We start from the raw sequence: 16,942 nt of genomic DNA, 5'->3' as shown, positions 1-16,942 counted from the left end.
ATTGGGGGTGCAGGGTGTTGGGGAAAGGATCTGGAGTTCTGGGCTGTCAGGTTCTGGTGTGCACGATCCTGTGTTGCAGGACCTAGGGCTGCAGGATTTTGGGGTGTAAGATCCTGGGGGTGCAGGGTTTGGGGTGCAGGGTTTCAGGGTCAGGATCTGGGGGTGCAGGGTGTTGGGGGGAAGGTTTTGGGGGTGCAGTGTTAGGAGGTGAATGATTAGGGGGTGCAGGAGTTTGGGGAACAGGATCCTGGGGTGCAGGGTTTGGGGTTCAGGGTTTAGGGTATCAGGATCTCGGGATGCAGGGTTTGGGGTGAAGGGTTTGGTAGGGCAGGATTTGGGGGTGCTGGAATCGGGGATGCAGGGTTGGGGCGTGAAGGGTCTGGCGTTCTGGACCTTGGGGTGCAGGGGTTTGGGGTACAAGGTTTTGGGGTGCAGGATCTGGGGATGTAGGGGTTACAGGTGTTGGGGGTACAGGATTTTGGGTCTGCAGGGTTTGAGGGTTTGGGACATGGGGCTGGAGGACTTGGGGGTGCAGGGTTCGGGCGTGTAGTATCTGAGGGTCCAGGGTTTGGTGGTGCATTGTTTGGGGGTGCAGGGTTTGGGGGAGAATGGTTTGGGGTGCTTGGTTTTTGGGAGTGCAAGATTTGAGGGTGCAGGGTTTAGTGGTTTGGGACATGGGGCTGGAGGATTTGGGGGTGCAGGATCTGGGGTGCAGGGTTTAGGGGGCAGTATTTGGGGTTCCAGAGTTTTGGGGTGAAGGGTTTGGGATGTAGGGTTTGGAGGTGTGGAGTTTTGGGGTGCAGGGTTCTGGGGCCAGGTGTTGGGTGTGCAGGGTTAGGAAGGAAGGATTTAGGGTGCAGGTTTTAGGGGTGCAGGATTTGGGGGGCAGGATTAAGGATTACAAGGTTTTGGGGATAGCATTTGGGGGTGTGGGGTTTGGGGTGCAGGATCTGGGGGTGCCTGATTTGGGGGTACAGGGGCTGGGGGTGCAGGTTCCTTGGGCTCAGGATTTGGGGTGCAGGGTTTAGGGTAGCGGGATCTTGGCGTGAAGGGGTTTGGGGTGAAGGGGTGGGTAGGGCAGGATTTGGGGGTGCAGGGCTTTGGGCTGAGGGTTTGGGGCTGCAGGGTTCGCATGTTCAGGAACTGGGGGTGCAGGATTTGGGTGGGCAGGGTTTAGGGGTTCACGACGTGGGGCTGCAGGATGTGGGGGTGCAGGGTTTGGGGATGCAGTGTTAGGGGGTGGAGCATTAGAGGTTTTAGGTTTTGGGGTGCAGGATATAGGAGGGCAGGGTTTGAGGGTGCAGGGTTTGGGGGCAGGATTTGGGGGTGCAGGGTTTTGGGGTGCAGCGCTAAAGGGGGCAGGATTTGGAGGTGCACGATTCAGTGGTCTGGGGTACTGGGATGCAGCGTTTTGGGGTGAGGGATTTGGGGGTCAGGACGTGGGGGGGAGGATTTTAGGGTGCCTGCTGTTGGGGTGCTGAGTTTGGGGGACCACAGGGTTTGGGGGTGCAGGGTTTTAACGTGCAGGGGTTGGGGGTGAATCGCTTGGAGGTGTACGTTTTTGGGGGGTGCAAGATTTGAGAGTGCAGGGTTTTGGGGTGAGGGATTTCAGGATGCCGGGTTTGGAGGGGAAGGGTTTGGGGGGCAGGGTTTTAGGGTGCAAGTTGTGGGGGGGCAGGATTTCGGATAAAGCGTTTTGGAGTGCAGGGTTTGAGAGTGCAGGGTTTAGTGGCGCAGGGTTTGGGGGAAGGGTCTGGGGGTACAAGATTTGGGGGTGCAGGGTATGGGGGTTAAGGGATTTTGGGGAGCAGATTTCGGGTGTTCAGGACCTGGGGGGGCAGGATTTGCGGGTGCAGGGTTTGTCAGTGCATTGATTGGGGGTCAGAACTTGGGGCCAGAACTTGTCAGTGCATTGTTTGGGGGTGCAGGGTTTGTGAGAGAAGAATGTGGGGTTGCAGGATTTGGGGGTGCAGGGTTTAAGGTAGCAGGATCTTGGGGTGACGGGGGCTTGGGGGTGCAGGGTTTGGGGAGGCAGAATTGGGGGTGCAGGGTGTTGGGGAAAGGATCTGGAGTTCTGGGCTGTCAGGTTCTGGTGTGCACGATCCTGTGTTGCAGGACCTAGGGCTGCAGGATTTTGGGGTGTAAGATCCTGGGGGTGCAGGGTTTGGGGTGCAGGGTTTCAGGGTCAGGATCTGGGGGTGCAGGGTGTTGGGGGGAAGGTTTTGGGGGTGCAGTGTTAGGAGGTGAATGATTAGGGGGTGCAGGAGTTTGGGGAACAGGATCCTGGGGTGCAGGGTTTGGGGTTCAGGGTTTAGGGTATCAGGATCTCGGGATGCAGGGTTTGGGGTGAAGGGTTTGGTAGGGCAGGATTTGGGGGTGCTGGAATCGGGGATGCAGGGTTGGGGCGTGAAGGGTCTGGCGTTCTGGACCTTGGGGTGCAGGGGTTTGGGGTACAAGGTTTTGGGGTGCAGGATCTGGGGATGTAGGGGTTACAGGTGTTGGGGGTACAGGATTTTGGGTCTGCAGGGTTTGAGGGTTTGGGACATGGGGCTGGAGGACTTGGGGGTGCAGGGTTCGGGCGTGTAGTATCTGAGGGTCCAGGGTTTGGTGGTGCATTGTTTGGGGGTGCAGGGTTTGGGGGAGAATGGTTTGGGGTGCTTGGTTTTTGGGAGTGCAAGATTTGAGGGTGCAGGGTTTAGTGGTTTGGGACATGGGGCTGGAGGATTTGGGGGTGCAGGATCTGGGGTGCAGGGTTTAGGGGGCAGTATTTGGGGTTCCAGAGTTTTGGGGTGAAGGGTTTGGGATGTAGGGTTTGGAGGTGTGGAGTTTTGGGGTGCAGGGTTCTGGGGCCAGGTGTTGGGTGTGCAGGGTTAGGAAGGAAGGATTTAGGGTGCAGGTTTTAGGGGTGCAGGATTTGGGGGGCAGGATTAAGGATTACAAGGTTTTGGGGATAGCATTTGGGGGTGTGGGGTTTGGGGTGCAGGATCTGGGGGTGCCTGATTTGGGGGTACAGGGGCTGGGGGTGCAGGTTCCTTGGGCTCAGGATTTGGGGTGCAGGGTTAGGGTAGCGGGATCTTGGCGTGAAGGGGTTTGGGGTGAAGGGGTGGGTAGGGCAGGATTTGGGGGTGCAGGGCTTTGGGCTGAGGGTTTGGGGCTGCAGGGTTCGCATGTTCAGGAACTGGGGGTGCAGGATTTGGGTGGGCAGGGTTTAGGGGTTCACGACGTGGGGCTGCAGGATGTGGGGGTGCAGGGTTTGGGGATGCAGTGTTAGGGGGTGGAGCATTAGAGGTTTTAGGTTTTGGGGTGCAGGATATAGGAGGGCAGGGTTTGAGGGTGCAGGGTTTGGGGGCAGGATTTGGGGGTGCAGGGTTTTGGGGTGCAGCGCTAAAGGGGGCAGGATTTGGAGGTGCACGATTCAGTGGTCTGGGGTACTGGGATGCAGCGTTTTGGGGTGAGGGATTTGGGGGTCAGGACGTGGGGGGGAGGATTTTAGGGTGCCTGCTGTTGGGGTGCTGAGTTTGGGGACCACAGGGTTTGGGGGTGCAGGGTTTTAACGTGCAGGGGTTAGGGGTGAATCGCTTGGAGGTGTACGTTTTTGGGGGGTGCAAGATTTGAGAGTGCAGGGTTTTGGGGTGAGGGATTTCAGGATGCCGGGTTTGGAGGGGAAGGGTTTGGGGGGCAGGGTTTTAGGGTGCAAGTTGTGGGGGGGCAGGATTTCGGATAAAGGGTTTTGGAGTGCAGGGTTTGAGAGTGCAGGGTTTAGTGGCGCAGGGTTTGGGGGAAGGATCTGGGGGTACAAGATTTGGGGGTGCAGGGTATGGGGGTTAAGGGATTTTGGGGAGCAGATTTCGGGTGTTCAGGACCTGGGGGGGCAGGATTTGCGGGTGCAGGGTTTGTCAGTGCATTGATTGGGGGGTCAGAACTTGGGGCCAGAACTTGTCAGTGCATTGTTTGGGGGTGCAGGGTTTGTGAGAGAAGAATGTGGGGTTGCAGGATTTGGGGGTGCAGGGTTTAAGGTAGCAGGATCTCGGGGTGACGGGGGTTTGGGGGTGCAGGGTTTGGGGAGGCAGAATTGGGGGTGCAGGGTGTTGGGGAAAGGATCTGGAGTTCTGGGGTGTCAGGTTCTGGTGTGCACGATCCTGTGTTGCAGGACCTAGGGCTGCAGGATTTTGGGGTGTAAGATCCTGGGGGTGCAGGGTTTGGGGTGCAGGGTTTCAGGGTCAGGATCTGGGGGTGCAGGGTGTTGGGGGGAAGGTTTTGGGGGTGCAGTGTTAGGAGGTGAATGATTAGGGGGTGCAGGAGTTTGGGGAACAGGATCCTGGGGTGCAGGGTTTGGGGTTCAGGGTTTAGGGTATCAGGATCTCGGGATGCAGGGTTTGGGGTGAAGGGTTTGGTAGGGCAGGATTTGGGGGTGCTGGAATCGGGGATGCAGGGTTGGGGCGTGAAGGGTCTGGCGTTCTGGACCTTGGGGTGCAGGGGTTTGGGGTACAAGGTTTTGGGGTGCAGGATCTGGGGATGTAGGGGTTACAGGTGTTGGGGGTACAGGATTTTGGGTCTGCAGGGTTTGAGGGTTTGGGACATGGGGCTGGAGGACTTGGGGGTGCAGGGTTCGGGCGTGTAGTATCTGAGGGTCCAGGGTTTGGTGGTGCATTGTTTGGGGGTGCAGGGTTTGGGGGAGAATGGTTTGGGGTGCTTGGTTTTTGGGAGTGCAAGATTTGAGGGTGCAGGGTTTAGTGGTTTGGGACATGGGGCTGGAGGATTTGGGGGTGCAGGATCTGGGGTGCAGGGTTTAGGGGGCAGTATTTGGGGTTCCAGAGTTTTGGGGTGAAGGGTTTGGGATGTAGGGTTTGGAGGTGTGGAGTTTTGGGGTGCAGGGTTCTGGGGCCAGGTGTTGGGTGTGCAGGGTTAGGAAGGAAGGATTTAGGGTGCAGGTTTTAGGGGTGCAGGATTTGGGGGGCAGGATTAAGGATTACAAGGTTTTGGGGATAGCATTTGGGGGTGTGGGGTTTGGGGTGCAGGATCTGGGGGTGCCTGATTTGGGGGTACAGGGGCTGGGGGTGCAGGTTCCTTGGGCTCAGGATTTGGGGGTGCAGGTTTTAGGGTGCAGGAACTTTGGGTGCAGGAGCTTGGCATGAAGGGGTGGGTAGGGCAGGATTTGGGGGTGCAGGGCTTTGGGGTGAGGGTTTGTGAGTGCAGGTTTCACATTTTCAAGAACTGTGGGTGCAGGACAGGGGGTGCGGAATTATGGAGTGGAGGATTAGGGGGTGCATGGTTTGGGGGTTCAGGGTTTAGGGCAGTAGGATCTTTGGGTGCAGGAGTTTGGGGTGCAGGATTTGAGGGGCAGGATTTGGGGGAGCAGGGTTTGGGGGCCAGAGATTAGGGGTGCAGGTTTGGGGGGGGCAGTGTTAGGGGGTGAATGTTTTGTGGGTACAGGGTTTGAGGGTGCACGTTTCTTGGGGTACAGGATTTGAGAGTGCAGGGTTTTGAGGTGCAGGACCTGGGGGGGAAGGATTTGGGGGGGCAGGATCTGGGGGTGCAGGATTAGGGGCTGCAGGGTTTGGGGAACAGTATTTTGGGTGCAGTGTTTGGGGGTGCAGGATATTGGGGTGAAGGATTTGGGGGTGCAGCGGTTTGGGTTGGAGGGTTTGAGTAGCGGGATCTTGGGGTACAGGGTTTGGGGTAGAGGGTTTGGGGGGGCAGGGTTTGGGGCGCCAAGGTTAGGTGGGATTTGGGGCTGCAGGGATTTAGGGTGCAGGGTTTAGGGGTGCAGGGTTTGAGAATGCAAGGCTTTGGGGTGCAGTGTTTGGGGATTCAGAATCTGGGGTGTAGGATCTGGGGGTGCAGGATTTGGGAGGGAAGGGTTGGGGGGAAGTTTTGTTTACTGGGTTAGGGGTTGCAGGATATGCGGTGCAGGATTTAGTATTGCAGGGTTTCGGGGTGGAGGATTTGGGGGTGCAGAGGTTTGTGGTGCAGGGTTTGTGAGAGAAGAATCGGGTGGTGCAAGATTTTGAGTGTGTAGGGTTGAGGGTAGCAGGATCTGGGGATGCATTATTTGGGGGTGTAGGTTTGGGGGGAAGGATCTGGGGTGCAGGATTTGGTGGTCCAGGGTTTTGGGGTGCAAGTTTTTGGGGGACAGGATTTAGGGATCAAGAGTTTTGGCTTGCAGGGTATTGGGGTGCATGGTTGGGGGCAGAATTTGGGGTGCAGGTTTTGAGGGATACAGGAGTTGGGGGGCAGAATTTTGGGGTGCATGGTTTTGAAGTGGAGGATATTGGGGTGCAGAACTTCGGGGTGCAGGCTTTAGGGTGCAAGTTTGGGAATGGCAGGCTTTCGAGTGTATGGTTTGTGGCTGCAGGGTTTTGAGGTGCAAGATCTTGGGGTGCAGGGTTTGGTAGGGCAAGGTTTGGGGGTACAGGGATTGGGGCTGCAGGTTTCATGTCTTTAGGAACTGGGGGTGCAGGATTTGGGGGGGCAGGGTTCTGGGGTGTAAGATTTGGGGGGCAGGATTGGGGGCCACGATCTCAAGGTGTAGCACTTGGGGTTGTAGGTTTGGGGAGTGCAGGATTTGGGGTGCAGGGTTTAGGGTAGCAGGATCTTGGGGTGCAAGATATGGGGGTGCAGGATTTTTGGGCGCCGCGTCTGTGTTGCCGGTTTGGGGGTGATCACCAGTGATCTGGACACACTTGCTCTCTCTGGTATTTACCTTCACTCTTGCTCCTCCATCTTCCCACTGTTCTCTCCCCGTTCTTTTTGTTTCCATCTCCCTCTGGACACAGACGTGACCCACTGAGAATGCTCCTGAACAGGATGATACAAACCCCGGTGTGACCTTTGGGCTCTAGGACAATGTGAAAATCGAGCGCGCGGCTGGATCCCAGGATCATTTTGGTTGGAAAACACCTTGCAGATCACGGAGCGCACCCATAACCCAGCCCTGGCACGGCCCCGCGTCCCTCAGGACCTCATGCGGAAACCCCTCCAGGGATGGGGACTCCCCCGCTGCCCTGGGCAGCCTGTTCCAGGGCCCGACAGCCCTTTCTGTGAGGAGAAGTTTCCAACCACCGCTCAGAACCTCACCTGGTACAACCGCAGGCCGCTCCCTCTCACCCTGCCACTTGTTACTCGGGAAGATGCACAGCGCCCCCGCTCTCTCGGCACTTTGCGGCGCGGCCCCCAGGCCCCGTGTCCCCCCCGCAACCCAGGCCTCGCTCATGCCCGCCCCAGCACCGGCCGAGCTGCTGCGGCCCCGCCGCGGCCCGCGCTGCCGCCCTGTGTCCCGCTTGAGGGCTCAGGCGGGAACGGCCGCTGCGTCTCCAGGGCGACCGGACGCGCTCCCGCGCTGCGGCACGCGGCGCCCGGCCGGCCAATCGCAGCTCGCCGCCTCGGCCCCGCGCGCCGCCGGCCGTTGGCCGCGCCCCCTCATCCCCTCAGGGGAGCGTCGCGCTGCCCGTCGTTAGTTGTAATTAAGGTTACCACAGAAATATGTTCACAGTACTTGTGTGCACACGAAGCACCTAAAAGCATCCAACTTCTGCAACTTCTGGGCTTTTTTTTTTTTGGACAAGAGAGAGTGTTTCTGTATGTGTAAGTGGTTTTGTTGGGGGGCGGGTGCTTTGTTTTGTTTATATTTTTGTTTTGTTTATATTTTTGTTTTGTTCATATTTTTGTTTTGTTTATATTTTTGCTTGTATTTCTATTTTTGCTTATATTTCTGTTTTGTTTGTATTTCTGTTTTGTTTGTAATTTTGCTTATATTTTTGTTTTGTTTATATTTTTGTTTATATTTTGTTTATGTTTTATCTTTTTGTTTGTTTATAGTTTTGTTTTGTTTATATTTTGTTTTGTTTATATTTTGTTTTGTTTATATTTTTGCTTCTATTTTTGTTTTGCTTCTATTTTTGTTTGGCTTCTATTTTTGTTTTGGGGGTTTTTTGGTGAAAGTTTGCTGGGGTGAGGGGAATTACTAAAGGTTTTGTGCACGCTGGAGAGTGTGTTCTTGGACAATTTCTGAGCAGGTTGCCAGCCAGACTTTAACTGGCCACACTGTTCCTGACACCAGCCAGGATCCTGTTTGGCCACCTGGGCACACGCTGGCTCGTGTTCAGCCGCTGGCACCAGCACCCCCAGCTCCTTTTCCAGCCGCTCTTCCCCAGCCTGCAGCGTTCGTGGGGTTGTTGTGACCCAGGTGCAGGACCCGGCGCTTGGCCTTGGTGAACCTCAAAGAAGCTAAAAACAAATGACTTACAAAGAACCTGAAAAAGTGTAAAAAACGCACCCGAAAACAGCCAGCTGTAAACAACGAAGCTCAAACAACCACCAGCCTCGAGCAACATAAGCCAAATGACCTAAACCAACCTCAAACAAACCAGACGACGTAAACCAAAACAGCCTGAACCAACCAACCTCAACCAACCAACCTCAACCAACCAACCTCAACCAACCATCCAGAAGCAACCACACGGAAACAACAAACCCAAAGCCACCTGCAAACAATCCAAATGGCGCAGGAGGCATCTCTGGACATCTCCAGGGATGCCGGTGATAAAAGGAAGACTGGGGAAAATGTGGGTCCCCTCCAGAAGGAAATGGAGACCTGGTTACCCGTGACGTGGAGCAGGCTGGGGACTCAATGACTTTTTGGCCTCAATCTTGGACAGCGAGAGCTCCAGCCACATGGCCCAAGCTGCAGAAGGCAAAGGCAGGGACTGGGCGATGAAGAACTGCAGGAGATCAGGGTCGAGACCATGGGAGGAACATGAAGGTGCACAAGTACACAGGACCTGGGACTCTTCTTTTGAGTATATTCCAAGCCGCAATGCAATTTTATTCTGGTAACCAAAGCATTTTGTTTCTCTCCTATCCACAACAAGGCTGCTTCACAAATATTTATTGCAGAGGTGTGAAGAGTCGTCGAGGTTTATTCTTCCCCTGTGATGAGCACTTTCCAGCTTACTTGTCAAAAATCTCGTTGCTTACTTGTGAAAAATTAACAGGCTTAGCTGAATTTGAAATCAAATGCCCTCTGGGTCCCCAATCCCAATCACGTACATTTGTACCATTCTGACATGCCAGTGCCTCTAATTTATAGGGGGCCCAGTACAAATTTCAAACGTCTCCTGTGGTTCCTCTAGATGCCTGCATGTTGGAAGGTCAGCAGGGGGTTCGAAGTAGAATTGTGACTTACATCTCGGTGTTCAAGACCCAGAATGGAAATAAAACTTAAATTGCCTTGAACTTGATTGGGCAGCTGGAATCATCAGCCTCAAGTTTCGGGGATCCCCCGAGTCTGAGCCGGGATCCCCTTGTGATCTCCAATCTGGGCTTTACTCAGCATTTCTCAGAGCATCAAGTGATTTGGATTAAGAGCATGTTTCATCCTTGATTTATGTTCGCTTCAAGGATTTTGGATTAATTGCCTTTTGATTATTAGAACTAATATTAACTTCTGTTTGGTGAGGTTTGATTATTTTATTCATTAATCTTTTGTGATGCCCTGCACTGATGTTATCCCATTAATCCATCATCCCACATTGCTGATTATTTTCATTTATTTTCACCGTTGTTTACTACTCCAATTATTTGTTCTCAATCGAGAGCGAAGTCCTAGTTAATTATTGTCCGATAGGACGGTTCCATTCCCCCCCCAGAGCTCGTTCTCAGGAAAGTAATTCTTTATTAACATGACCTTATGTGGAATAATTACTGAGAGGGCAAATTATTGAAACTAAATACCAAGCATGCACTTATCGAGAATAAAGCTATATCCACATCTTCAGCATAAGAGGCAGAGGGGAAGAAATCTGTCCAGCTTAACAGGACTTGTGGGACCAGTCGACAGGCTGAGCCTGGGATCAGATAGGTCGAGCTTATCTTCCCCACCCTCAGGAGGACGCTCTTGGGTAGGATTTGTGCACTTAGTCATACCAAGTTTAGATTTCAAGCTTGTATTTTGCAATCATTAACAGCGCTATGTAGTCAGCTTAGAATTTGTATTTAGATAAACCAACCCTAAGGAACCTTCCTAAAGCAGCGTAGACCAAATAGCCTAAGAAAAAAAAAGGCAAAAACAAACCACCTACAGAAAACAACACAAATCAACCTTCACAAAATGACGTAAAACAGCCTAAAACAAGCAAGCTAAACTAAAGAAGCTAAACCAAGCTCATCCAACGAACCTCAACCAAGTGACCTAAGACAACCAACCTAAACCGAACTTCACCAACAGGCTCCAACCAGCCTTAGGTGACCTACAAACAACCTACAAATCACTATAAACAAACTAATTCAACACAAAACAACCAACCAACAATTCACCCCTCAACCAACCAGCCTAAAAAAACCACCCAAAACCCACAAATATAAACTGAGCATAAATACAGCGTAAAACAACCAAACTCAGCCAACTTAAATCAACCAACCTAAACAAAACCACCCTAAACCAAACAACCTAAACCAGCCTAAACTGCCTAAACCAAATTACCTAAACAAACCAAAACCAAATGAACTAAACCAACCTACACCATACTACCTAAACCAGCTTAAAGCAAACGAACTAAACCAACATCAACCAATCAACCTAAACCACCTTAAACCAAACAAGCTAAACCAACCAAACTAAAAAAATCTAAACAACCTAAACTGACCAACTTCAACCAACCAAACTAAACTAACATAAAACAAGCAGCCTAACAGCCCAAACTGACCGGCATTAAACAGCCAAAATGAAACGACAGGAATGAAACAACCTAAGCCAACCTAAACCAACCTAAGCCAACCTAAGTCAACCTAAACCAGCCTAAACCAGCCTAAACCAACCTAGGCCAACCTAAACCAACCTAAACCAACCTGAGCCGACCAGCATAAAAAACCTAAACCAACCAACTTTAAATGTCAACTAACCTAAGCCAGCCTAAATGAAACAAAACCTAAATCGAGGTTTTGAGATGCTCTTAGGGTGCTCTTGGGGTTCTGAGGTGCCCTTGGGTTTTTTTGGGAGTGCCCCTGGGTGACATTAGGGTGTGCAGAGGGGTTTTGGGGTGCGAATGGGTGCCCCTGGGATTTTAGGGTGCCCATGGGTGCTTTGAGTGCCCCCGGGGGCTCATGGGACCCTTGAGGTGCCCAGAGGGAGTTTGGGGTGCTCATGGGTGCCCCTGGGATTTTGGGGTGCCCATGGGGTGTTCTTAGGGTGCTCAGGGGTGCTCATGGGGGGTTGGGGTGCCCAGAGGAGGTTTGGGGTGCCCATGGGTTCTCATGGGATTTTGGGGTGCCCATGGGGAGTTCTTAGGGTGCTCAGGGGCTTTGGGGTGCCCAGAGGGGTTTTGGGATGCCCATGGGTGCCCCTGGGATTTTGGGGTGCCCGTGGGTGCTCATGGGACCCTTGGGGTGCCCAGAGGGGGGTTGGGGTGCTCATGGGGTTCCCCTGGGAGTTTGGGGTGCCCGTGGGGTGCTCTTAGGGTGCTCATGGGAGTTTGGGTGCCTCTGGGGTTTTGGGGTCCCCTGGGTGCTTTGGGGTGCCCATGGGGGCCGCTGGAGTTTTTAGGGTGTTGTGGGTGCTCTTGGGCACCCAGGGGAAATTTTGGGGTGCCCCTGGTCTCCCCACAGGTGCACTTGGGTGCCCCCCAAAAATTGGTTCCTCCCCCCCAAAAAATGGGCCCCAAATTGGGTGCTACCCCCTGCAAAATGAGCCCGAAAATTGTTTTTTCCTCCCACAAAATTGGGTGTTACCCCCAAACAATGGGTGCACAAACTAAAAAATGGCCCCCAAAGTGGGTGTTCCCCCTAAAAAAAAATAGGCCCCCAAATTGGGTTTTTTTCCCCAAAACTGTGTGTTTCCTCCAAAAAATGGGTGATTCCCCCCAAAAAATTGTGTTAAAAATTGGTTTTCCCCCAAATTGAGTGTTTTGCCTTAAAATATGGGCCCCAAAAATGTTTTTTTTCCTCCCCAGAATTGGGTTTCTCCTCAAAATTCCGTGTTTCCCCCCCAAAAATAGACCTCAAATAATGGGATTTTTCCCCAAAAGAAGTGTGTTCCCTCAAAAAAATGGGTCTTTTTCCCCTCCAAATGGGTGCTACTCCCCGAAAAATGGTACCAAAAATAGGTGTTTCATTCCAAAAATGGTTCCAAAAAAAGAGTTTTTCCCAAAAAAATATGGGTTCCAAGATTGGTTTTCCCCCCAAAATGGAGGGTTTTCCCCCCAAAATGGAGTGTTTTCCTCCAAAAAATGTGTGCACTCCACAAAAATGGTTCCAAAAATGGGTGTTTCTCCCCAAATATGGCCCCAAAATTGGGGTTTTCGCACCAAAATTGCTTTTTTTCCTCAAAAAAATGTGTTTCCCAAAAAAAATGGGTCCTACCCCACAAAAATGGGTCAAAAACTTAGTGTTTCCCCCAAAAAAGTTGTTTTTTTTTTTTTGCAAGATTTGCCAAGTTTGGGCAAAACTACCCATTTTCTTGTCAAGATTTGCAGATTTTTGCGTGAAATTGCAAAGGTTTGGGGTGAGATTTGCAATTTTGGGGAGAGGAGGGAAATAGTATTTTGAGGCAAGATTTGCATATTTTATGGTCAAAATACAAATTTATTTGCAAGATTTTGGAAGATTTGTGATTTCTTTTTGGCAAAATTATGAAGTTTTGGGGCATTACTGTGCAAGATCCGTAATTTTTTTTCAAAATTACCCATTTTATGCAAGATTTTGCAAGATTTGCACATTTTTGGCAAAATTACACTTTTGAGGCAAAGATTTGGCAAGATATGCCAATATTTTTTGCAAGATTGGAACTTCTGCAATTGCAAATCACGAATTTTTTGCAAGATTACACTTTTTTGATAAGATTTGCAAATATCATTGGCAAGTTTGCAATTTTTGCAAGTACAAATTGCCAGGTTTTTGCAAGATTTTTACAATATTTTCCCCTTTTTTTGCAAAATCGCAATTTTTTACACACGATATTGCAAGAGTTGCAATTTTTTTTTTGCAAGACTGCCAATTTTTGTGCAAGATCGCACAAAATTACGCTGTATTTTTGTTCACCTCCCCATTTGGGGGGATGAGATATCCCATTTTTTTGCAAGCTTTTCCAATTTGTTGCAAAATCTCAAATTTTTGGGGCAGGATTTTGCAATATCTCCCATTTTGGAGGGCAAAATTTGCCGTTTTTTCGCAATACTTCCAATTTTTTTGCAATACCTCCAATTTTTTGCCCAAATTCCCCCGAAGCTCCCCATTTTTCCAGCCACTAAGGTCCATGTCCAGACTGTGTCCCTCCTCCACGCCTGCCATGTCACGTCCTTTGGGTTTTGGGTGGTGGCATCTCCATGGGGTTCACCCAGCACTGGGTTTTGGTTGGTGACACCCCCTCAAGGTTGTCCCCAAGTTGTTTTTTGGGTGGTGGCATCTCCATAGGGTTCACCTCACATTGGCTTTTGAGGTCGCCACCTGCTTGTCTTGACCCCATGTCACTCCGGGGCTGGTGACACCTCCCCGAGGTTGTCCCCACGTTGGCTTTGAGGTGGTGGCATCTCCAGGGGGTTCCCTCCCTGTTGGTTTTTGAGTGGTGGCATCTCCTTGGGTTGACCCAACGTTGAGTTTTCGGGTCACCACCCCCTTGTCTTGACCCCACGTCACTCTGGGGGTGGTGACACCTCCTCAAGCTTGCTGTCCCCATCACTTCCCCTCCGCTTCCCCCCAACTTCCCCCATTTCCCCTATTTCCTCCCCATTCCCCACATTTCTCCACATTCTCCCCCTATTTCCTTCCCATCTTTTCTCCCCCCACCCCATTCCCTCCCTATTTCCCTCTATTTCTCCACATTTTCCCCCATTTCCTCCCCATTTCCCCTCCTTTGTCTCAGTGTGGCCCCACCCCCCATCCCTTGGTTGAAAGAGGAGGGGTGAATAAAGGAGATGATGGTTCCCATGGTTGGTTGAGTGGTTGAGAAGATGGTTGGGGGGGTCATTGGGTGGTTGGTTGAGAAAACGGTTGGTTGGCAGTTGATTGGTTGGTCGGTCGGTTGGTGGATTGCTTGGTTGGTTGGGTGGTTGGTTGAGAAGACAGTTGGTTGTCAGTTGGTTGGCTAGGGGGTTGGTTGGTCGGTTGGTTGGTCAGTTGGTTGGTTTATTGATTTGTGTCCCGAACAACCTAAACCAAACCAAACAAAAAACCTAAACTACCCTAAACCATCCCAACCTAAAGCAACGCAACCTAAACGAACCCATCATAAAACAACAGCCTAAATAGAAACATTTAAACCATCCTAAATAATGTAAAGCAAACCACCGTAAACCAACCTACCTAAAAACAGGTACATACACCAACCTACCTAAAAACAGGTACATATACCAACCTACTTAAACCACCTACTGAAATGAACCAGCCTAAAATAACAAACCTGAAAATAGCCTGAACGACCTAAATCTAATGGCCTAAAGCAAATGACCCAAACCAACGTAAACCAAAAAAATGAAAACAACCTAAACAAACACAACTTGAAATATCCCACCTAAAACAACCAACATCAAACAACCTAAGCCAAAAATAAACTAAAGCACCAACCTTAACGAACCAGCCCCAATAACCACTGTCAAACCACCTGCTTAAAAAAACCTGTCTCAAAAAAACAACCCGAACAACCTGAACCGAGCTATCTAAACCAAAACTCCAAACCAAACAACACAACCGACCCTAAAGAACCTTCATAAAACAGCATAGGCCAAATAGCCTAAGAAAAACAAGAAAAACGAATGACCTAAAGCAAACAACTCAAATCAACCTTCCGAAAATGACACAAAACAACCTAAACCGAGCGTCCTGAGACAAGCAGCATGCACTCAGGGAGAGGAAAACTGCCAGCAAAACCTTAACTTGACCATGTCTCTTCTCTAAAATAAGCTATTTTTGAAGCTAAATGGCCATGACTGATGCCAGAAGTACAGAAATGAAATTCTGGTTAGAATCGCAGAATCATTTCGGTTGGAAGAGACACTCAGGGTCATCGAGTCCAACCACAACCTGGCTCCAGCACTAACCCTGAGAACCGCGTCTAAACGCCTTTTAAACCCCTCCAGGGATGGTGACTCCAGCACTGCCCTGGGCAGCCTGTTCCAATGCCCGACAGCCCTTTGGGGAAGAAATTGTTCCCCAGGTCCAACCTCAACCTCCCCTGGTGCAATTTGAGGCCGTATTCCTTCAGCAGGTAACCAGCGGCAAGGAGTTGTTAAATCCCTGTGGGACAGAACACCGGCTATCAGGGCAACATCCCAGCCCTGAGGGCCTTTCATATTTCTCCAGGGTAAAGGGAAAGGTTTATCTTCCTGCCGCTGGAGGATGAAACACTGAGGGTTCCCTTTGCGCTTCGACGGGACCTGAGGAGGGGGGAGAAGGTTAAAAACACCAGAGAGATGGAAAAGAAGCCTTTCTACAAGGATTATCTCTTCTCTCCTTCCCAGGACACCTCTCCACACCCCCTTTGGCTTCAAATCTGCAGGAGGACAGTTTTGCTATTCATAACGCATGTCTTAGTTTTCACCCAAACGTTAAGCACTCCATGTGCTTCACATCACCAAGTCATGAGCTGAAATCATGCAGGTTGCTTTCCAGATAGTTCCACACCAATTCACGCCAGGCCCTCCTGACTCCTCCACTCCTTTCCCTTTCTCATCTGCCTTGTAGAGACCGAGGTGGAAAAAAGCAGGTGATTCTTACCTGTTGCAGAGGAGTAATTGAGGGTTCTGCTCATTGCAGAACAATGTTTAGATTTCTTAAAGACAAGTGCAACCTGCACAGAGGTCCAACCGGAGTACAGAAAACCACGAACTTTTATATCTTTACAGACCATTCACACCATGATTCAGCCCAAGAAAATACTTCACTTTGGGGTCTTCTTGCTTCTCATTGCATCTTTTTCTCTGATTCCACGTGGGCCTTTGTTTTGTTCAGCTGTAGGCATTGATTATTGTCCATAACCTTGAAGGTGCCGTTTTGTCTGGATAAATCCTTTATTCTCAGCGAAGTGCAAAATAGGCTGCGTTTTGCAGATGTCTGTGATGTCTCTGCGTCACCCTTTGATCGTTATTTTCCCCTGTCAGTTCCATTTTTCCCAGCAAAGTGCAAACTGGACCTTATCTTGCAAGTGTTCAGTGTAGTTTGTAGATGCTTTTGATAAACACAAGCAGGACTTTCCAGCTTAAAATTTTAGCAAATCCAGCTTACCAAGTAACATGAATCAAAGAGTATATTAAAAATCATACAACCTTATATCTCTGAATAACCCATTACATTTGGTGTGCATTTGCTTAAGCTAAATGATTAATATCGAACTTGAATTGGGCTCATCCACTGACCTCTGAATAGTAAAACCGTTGCCGTACAGCTCAGTTATTTAGCAGGGAGAGCTCAAAGTGGGCTCATCCGGGCTGTCGTATTTATAGAATGAAGGGGTTGACTCGTAGTCAGTTGCACACAGTAGGAAAAGGCTGCACGAGACTCCCTGCGCCCACAAGTTATTGGGGTTCAGTTGCCGCTCTGCTTCCCTGTGGGTTTCCTAAAGGAGCTCTTGGCCGCGGCTCAGGCCCTTCCCTCCCCTGCAGCCTGGACCAAACTGCTCTGGTTTGGTTAAGGGTGGTCAAGTGCATCTGCCACGTGGGCACAGACACGTTTCCCTCCCACTGTTCCTGCCCAGAGTAAGAAAAGGAAAAGATTCCCATCCCACGGGAGTCCCCATCCCTGGAGGGGGTTAAAAGGCATTTAGACACGGTTCTCAGGGACATGGGTTAGTGCTGGAGCCAGGTTATGGTTGGACTCGATGACCCTGAGGGTCTCTTCCAACCGAAATGATTCTGCGATTCTAACCAGAATTTCATTTCCGTACTTCTGGCATCAGTCATGGCCATTTAGCTTCAAAAATAGCTTATTTTAGAGAAGAAACATGGTCAGGTTAATGTTT

Source organism: Caloenas nicobarica, chromosome 23 (assembly GCF_036013445.1).
Source record: "Caloenas nicobarica isolate bCalNic1 chromosome 23, bCalNic1.hap1, whole genome shotgun sequence".
In the NCBI taxonomy this organism is placed as follows: Eukaryota; Metazoa; Chordata; class Aves; order Columbiformes; family Columbidae; genus Caloenas; species Caloenas nicobarica.
Note: the sequence above shows the minus strand (reverse complement) of the source record.